Here is a 7,318-nt window from a genome sequence, read left to right on the forward strand (position 1 = left end):
TCCCAGCCACGTGGAGTGCCAACCTTGCCTGGTCCCAGCAGGCCTACTGAATAAACCTACCCCTTACCTGAAAAAAAAAAAGAAAAAACAATTTTTGAGGGTTTGGTTTAAAATGATATGAAGAGAGTAGTTGTGTGACATCTTCTTTTTTCAACCTCTAAGTAACACAGGAAGCCATTTCCTTATTTACGTGCCTCTGTATACATTGAGAAAAATGCTAGGTTGGGTTTGTACTCAACATTGTTTTTGTTTTATTGGTTTGCCTAGAGCTTGAACTCTTGGCCTGGACAGTGTCTCTGAGTCTGTTTATGCTCAAGGCTCATGCCCTACCACTTCAACCTCAGTGCCACTTGTGTCTGGCTTTTGTGGAGAAGTATATTGGAGATAAGATTCTAAGAAACCTTCCTGCCAGGGTGGGCTTTGAACCATAATTTTCCAATCTTAGCTTCCTGAATATCTATGATAATTAAAAAAGTATAAATATAAATAATATTTGCAAGTGATCTGATCTCAAGAATACCAGTGGAGGAAAAATTATGAATCTCAGGTTATTGTGATATTCTTTCCAGAACACGGAGGGCTTCACATTAGCAGAGGTGTAGTATTTTTCACAATAGAGATAAGCTATTCATGATATGAATTAAGGAATTTTAGGGTGCCCCTTAATGTTGGGCTAGGATGACTTCATGGCATAAATGTTGGAGATTGATAGTCATAGAAATAACAGATTACTCTGATAAAAAAATGCTTACTCTTGACGAATTATTACAGATGCTTCATCGTTTTATCCTCTACCAGAATGTGGCTATTTTTCTATTGACTTCTCAATCTGTACACTCCATTGGAAACTGCATCTATTGCAGAATTTTATAACATGCAAAAAAGTACTGTTTTGAATCTCTAACGTATGGAATGTTGAGAATTTAAAAATGAGTAATTATGAGTAGTTATTTGTCATATGAATTTTGAAGAAAATATATACTCTGTCCTCTTAACAAATTATTTAATTTTAAAAGTTATGGGTTTCCGTAGCATTAAACTGTTTTTCTGTTTTAGAATAAGAAAGTAATAAATTTATTCTTTTTTGAAAAATTCGGCAAGTATATTATGAAAATATTTTCTAGTTGGATAACAATCACGTTGATGACCCTCTGGTAAAAAAGAGGTAATCAATTTGAATTAGATGTCAAATAGAATTGATTTTTAAAATATTGCTACATAAAGAATAATATTTACTGTGCCAATACAGTAAAATTACATTTTACGCAGCTTATTTTTTCAATTTTATTATCAAATTGATGTACAGTGAGGTTACAGTAATTGTAAGGTAGTGAATAAAAAACATTTCAAACTTGTTACCCCCTCCTTCATTTTTCTCACAGTTTTCCTTCACCCCTTCACCCCTCACAAGTTATAAGGTACATTTCCAACATGTTGTCTTGCGAGTATTGCTATTGCATTGGTTTTCCCTTTGTCTTTTGTCTCACCATTTTGCTTTTCCTCTTCCCTTCCCTATTTAAGGGATATGCATACACAATACAAAATCAAATACAGCAGGAATGAACTATAGGGGAAAAACCCAAAGGAAACAAGTCACATAGTTCAACAAAAACAACAACCACAAATAAAAAAAATCTGGTTCCATATCTTGGAATTCATTTTGCTTAGCATCAGCTTATATGGCTATATATAGGCAGTACAAAGCTTCTGGAAAATAATAGTTGCATGGACACTATATCATGAAAAGAGCATGTTAACTTTTGAATGGTAAAGGTGGAATTAGGATTGGTTATGACAGGTAAATTTGAATTGTTCAAAATTTTTAACAACTTAGCCTATTAAGAAAATTTAAAATTTCCTGGGAGAATAGGCTTTCATGCAAAGAAATCCATGGAGACTTAGTAGAGAGGAAGCAATGTGGGTGAAGATGGCTCTTTTTCACACTAAAAAAACCTCAGAAACATTGCTGTAAATCCTGTAGGTTACCTTGGAATCATCCTTACCCAGGAACTATATTCTCACTGTGTGAAACAAGGTGGTATTGGAATTTAAATTCAAGTTCTTAAAAAATAAGACATCAAAATTTGTGAATTTACCTTTAATTACCAAACAGTAATTCTCTGAAAAAGATAATTTGAGTCAAAATATTTAGGGAGAAAGTGCCCTCCAAAATGCAAGAAGGTGTTGGGTTTACACATTTCTGTTTGTAACACTTTCCACAATGTCTTTGCATTTGAAGCAGTGAAACAGAAAAAAATCTGATTATATAATTCAAACCAATGATTTCACATTTCTAAGTGGCTCACAAAAAATAATATCTTTATTAACATGAGATAGTGAAGACTTCTCTTATTACATAAGCCAAAATGTTTTGGGTTCAGAAAAGAATTGAACAAATGGAAAAGGTAAGAAAACATAGTTCTTAGAAGCCCTAGCTAAGCGTATTGGCGTTAGCAGTGAAGGGAGTCCAAACATTTTATATAAATTATATTAATATTTTTTGGAGGGTCCGGTCGTGGGGCCTGAACTCTGGGCCTGGGTCCCTTAGGTCTTCAGGTCAAGGCTAGTGCTCTACCACTTGAGCCACAGCGCCACTTTCGGCTTTTTTTCTTTTTGCTTATGTGGCGCTGAGGAATCAAACCCAGGGTCTCAGGCATTCAAGGCAAGCACTCTACCAAAGAGCAACTTCCCAGCCCTAAATTGTGTTAATATTTTTACTAACTTAAGTGATTTTACAGAGCCTATTTGGCTCACTACAATGCCGAACAGATTGGGTGGAGACATGGAAATACATTCCACATCCAAAAGAGGCAACTTAAAGAGTTTTCAAAGACAAATCATGAAGATTTAACAGTGGTGGAGCACATATAGTCCTTCAGCTTCACTAGACTTGAAGCCAAGATGCTGTGATTAATTGGAAATCAGGCAAGAGCTAAGAGGAGGACATAGAAGCAGGACATAGAAGAATTGACCTTTTGTAACAGACACTGTCTTTCTAGGTATAGGTGATTTAACTCTACTCTCCTCCATACATCTTGGTGAACAAACGCAAGACCAAGAGAAAAATAATCTATTGAAATAATTTTGCATAGAATAACTTCATTGTTCCTGATATGGTATCTAAGGAGAGTCTTACAATAGAAGATAAAAGTGCAGTATTTTTCAGTTTCCTCTAAGCATCTTCTTAGCAAAATATATCTTTTAGGTTAGAATTGATTGAACCAAAAAGTGATGGAGTACTTATGTTTGTGGGCACTTTAGACACAAGAAGACTTTCAAGGTAAGAGAAAAAATACAGCCAAATATTTGTGATCACAGCTTCTAGGGCTGTTTTCTGGAGACAAAGTTTTACATTAGACTTCTTCTCATTGACATAGATGTTGTTTCATGGCAACCAAGTGCAAGAGGGAAGTTTCATAGACTCGCCTGGCCAATTAATCAGCATGAAAGAAGAAAATGGCAAATAATATTTAATGAATTACTTTGACCAATTACTTTGCCAGAAGAAAGAAGGAAAAATATAATTCAAAATCAATTGACTTAAAAGTATGAAGAAAGAGTAGTGAAGAAAGATTAGAGAAAATATGGAGGATTGTTTTCTCTCCAGTGGAGTAATGCGTTCTTGATCTTGTTTCTTCCATTCTATCTTCACAAGCTATCAAGTGTGTCTCACGACTGGATTATCCAGTTCAGACAGAGAACTCCTAGAAGAAAGATACTATTTGCAGGAGATGTAGGTGATTGTGATTTATAACAATCTATTTAAATCTGTTCAAAATTCTCTCCTATCCCAAACTTCTCTCTTTGGACAGCGTTGTTTGCTTTTCCCAAGACTACCCTTCATTAACTGCTTAAAATTTTGGGAGGAAATATTCATCCTCTCTAGAGATTTCTGGTTGGTTGTGATTTTTGTGTGTTTTTGTTTTTTGTTGTGTTTTTAAACTGAATTTCAAAAGGTTGTGCAATTGTGTTACAATTAAATATATCCATCTAATTGTCCATTGCTCTTGGATCACAGTCACTCCTTCCATCATTCTCAACCAAATGCTTCTCCAATATTTATTTCAGATTTACCACTTCCGTTATCATATGTGTACAATGAGTATTTAGCTGTACTTGCCCCTTGTTCATTTTTCAATCATTCTATGTCTTTACTATAATTTCTTTCTGTTTTCAACTTCCTGATAGTCATCCTGTTAAACTGTCTATTAATACTTTGAAAGGTTTATATACATTTCATGGAGTTTCCATTCTGCATATGCTTGAACAGATGTCAGCTTATATTTCCATAATTCATTCATCTGCAGTAACAATTTGCAAGACAGGAGATGTGAAGCCCCTAAACATGATTTTATTCTCATCCATTTGGAAGATTAATCTTCAGTCAAAAAGAAAGTTAAAAAATGCATAGAATGTACTCCTAGCTACCAATTTCTATAAATAGCTTTGTACAGTAGTGTGATTGTTTTATTTTACATGGTATAATATGTTTTACTACCTATAAGTTTTGGAAAAAGAAGAAAACTAAAATTTATTCCTATATAGGAATGTGATAGAAATAGAAGACAGATTTTATGTTTGTCATATCTCTGATGAGTACCCATATTCAAGACCTAAAGTCATATTTCTCCCTATGTTACACAGATAGGGAAAACATAATATTACATATGATAAGACAACTATTTGTGACATTTTAAAATGTGCCTTATTAAATGATGACATTTACTTTATTAGCAAACGTTTTGGTTTGAAATTTGGCAGGATGATCTATTTAACACATTTCCGGAAGGCTCCTACTGAAAAACACAAATTGTGGTTGGTACTATTTCTAGACTTCAATGAATGGTTGAACGTGTTTGGCATTAGTGCTGGGTAAATAATTCAACTCTATTATAACTTGCTCTCTACACTTGAAAAACTTGTAATGTCACTAAGTATCATCTACTTGTCAAATGTTATTGTGGCGAATGTGATTTTAAAAAGTTAATTTGTAAAGGAATAACTTTCAGTCGATTAAATGTAGATTATCATTGGTTTGAGAGTGACATTTTATACCACTGAACCATGTTGTACTGAAGTCCCAGTGTTTTGCAGCACTAAGGATCTTCTCAATGTTTTTCTGAATTATATTTGAACTCTAAGTAAATTTTTCTGGATCTTGGTAGACCAATTATGGATCTATCCTTCCAGGAACTATTTTTGGCCCACTTATGCTGGACTAAAATCTTTCATTAATCATAGGGGAGGGGTATTAAAAATAATCTTATGACACCTTGTGAACTTGTTCTCTGATATGGGCTGGCCATCTGTAAGTTGAATGTTTGAATCATAGTACATACTCTCAAAATTTGTGATCTCATCTTTCATTTTAAGTTGCCTTGCATTTCACAATTGCTTACTGCTAAATCCTGCATCTCAAGGAACTGTGGCCCTGAAATATAGGAAATGAGAAATTGAAATGGGTCTTCAATTACTTTGTTGTATGTTGCATGGGCCTATGTGAGAAGTCTTGCCCTTGTTATCTGATGATGCAGGTAACTGGTACCTGGGATCCTAGGAATCATTGGGTCGTGCAGAAGAATAATATTTGTTAGACATCTTATCAGAAAAATTTGGGCATAATCAGTAGGAATGCTTCAGAAATATGGAGAAAAACAGTTTGGAATCAGTGAATTGAAACAATAAACAGAGAAGCAGAGTAAAATCCCTTATAGAATAGAGGAAAACAAAATTGGTTTTTTACCATGTGAATTCAGAAAACCAAAACAGTTTGAATGTATCACAAGTTTATACCAAAGACACTGCGTTGATACTTTTTATATTCTAATATACATTTTAAACCTAATTATTTATATTCCAATTCTATTTATTGGAATAAATAAATTTTAATTTATTTGTGAAATTATCAACTAATTCTAGTAAGTTTCATTGTGTGAAATATAAAATCAGCACATATAAATATAAAATATATAACTATATATACTATAAGAAAAAAGACACATGTTTTGAATTGTTCTGTTGTGGTTACAGTATCAAAGGCAACTCTGTTTTAAAGTATTATTACATTATCTCTACCTCAGTGTTTGATAGAGTTGGACCTAAAGCTTTACTATTTGTAGATTTACAGCCTGTAGGCAAGAGAAAACACTGTGATGAAAACATTACCAATTTAAGGCCTAATAATGAGAAGAAACATCTGGACTTCTCCTGCTTCCTGCCTGGTAGGATGGTAGACAGGCCAGGATATTAAGTAATCACGAATATGATCAATTTTTTTCCCCTTCTTGGCTTTAGTTACTTGTGAAATGTTAGATATAATAAACAATTATATTTTGATAAAATACCTTCTAGTCTGAACAGTTATGACTGAACTGTTCATCTCTCTATGATTCCTTGTAACTAAGATTAGTGTTGTTCAAGTAAAACAATCTATGGTGTCAGGGTAAGATATTCTGATTGGTCAGAATAAAGGGTCAGGTAGACATTTGTGCCAGTAAGACCTCACTTGGGAATATGTCAACTGCAGAAGGTTAGAAGTAGCTCTTAAGCAAGGCTTACTTTGAATCCATTAGCTCCACAAAGCTAATTCAGTTGGATCAATTAGTATATGAAAAAGCCATCACCTTTGGACCTAGCAATAAATTATTGAAAGTATGATCAAATTCCAAATAAAAAAGACTTAAAATTGTCATTGACAAAAAAAATTTGCAAATGTGAGCATTAAGATGAACAATATATTTTTTTCCACTATTCACAGAATTTTAGGGAAATAAGATCAGTAGCATTGTGAGGAACAATATAGTTTCCTTATTACAAGTAGGCAACCGTAGATATAAGTCTGTATAAAGATTGCATCATGAACTGCTTAAATTTGGAAGATACTACATGCTTCAGCAGCAGGTATTCCCAAATTACAATACAGAGATTAACATGGCAATTGCACAAGGATGATATGAAAATTTGTGAAGTATTCCGTATTTTTCTTTCTTCAGATGCAAGAAATGAAAAACAGTTATTAAAAAGTTGATTACAAAATAACAAGTGTAACAAAACACGTAATTCATATAATTAAATTTAGTTTGACATCAGTGTATTAAATCTTCACCTCAGAAAGTCTTTTACATACCATAAACTTTACAAAACTTTTGAAATTAGACAACATTTTCATTTTATCCCAAAGAAAAATAATATTAGGACCTAGGAAAAAAAGGAAATTAAAACTTTCTATATGGAATACAATCTGAAAGGACACATTATACAAACATAGAATATTTTAAAATATTCTTTTTCAGACAAGCACCAGAAATACTTTAGTTCC

The 7,318-nt window shown here is 33.2% G+C and overlaps 1 pseudogene; it reads left to right on the top strand.

The window, feature by feature from the left end:
- The first annotated feature begins 6,885 nt into the window (after nucleotides 1-6,885).
- LOC138825254 (U6 spliceosomal RNA) lies at nucleotides 6,886-6,982 on the top strand (annotated as a pseudogene).
- The last annotated feature ends 336 nt before the right edge of the window (nucleotides 6,983-7,318 follow it).

The sequence above is a fragment of the Dipodomys merriami genome, unplaced genomic scaffold (genome assembly GCF_024711535.1).
Source record: "Dipodomys merriami isolate MVZ:Mamm:240054 unplaced genomic scaffold, mDipMer1.0.p SCAF_1361, whole genome shotgun sequence".
Lineage (NCBI taxonomy): Eukaryota > Metazoa > Chordata > Mammalia > Rodentia > Heteromyidae > Dipodomys > Dipodomys merriami.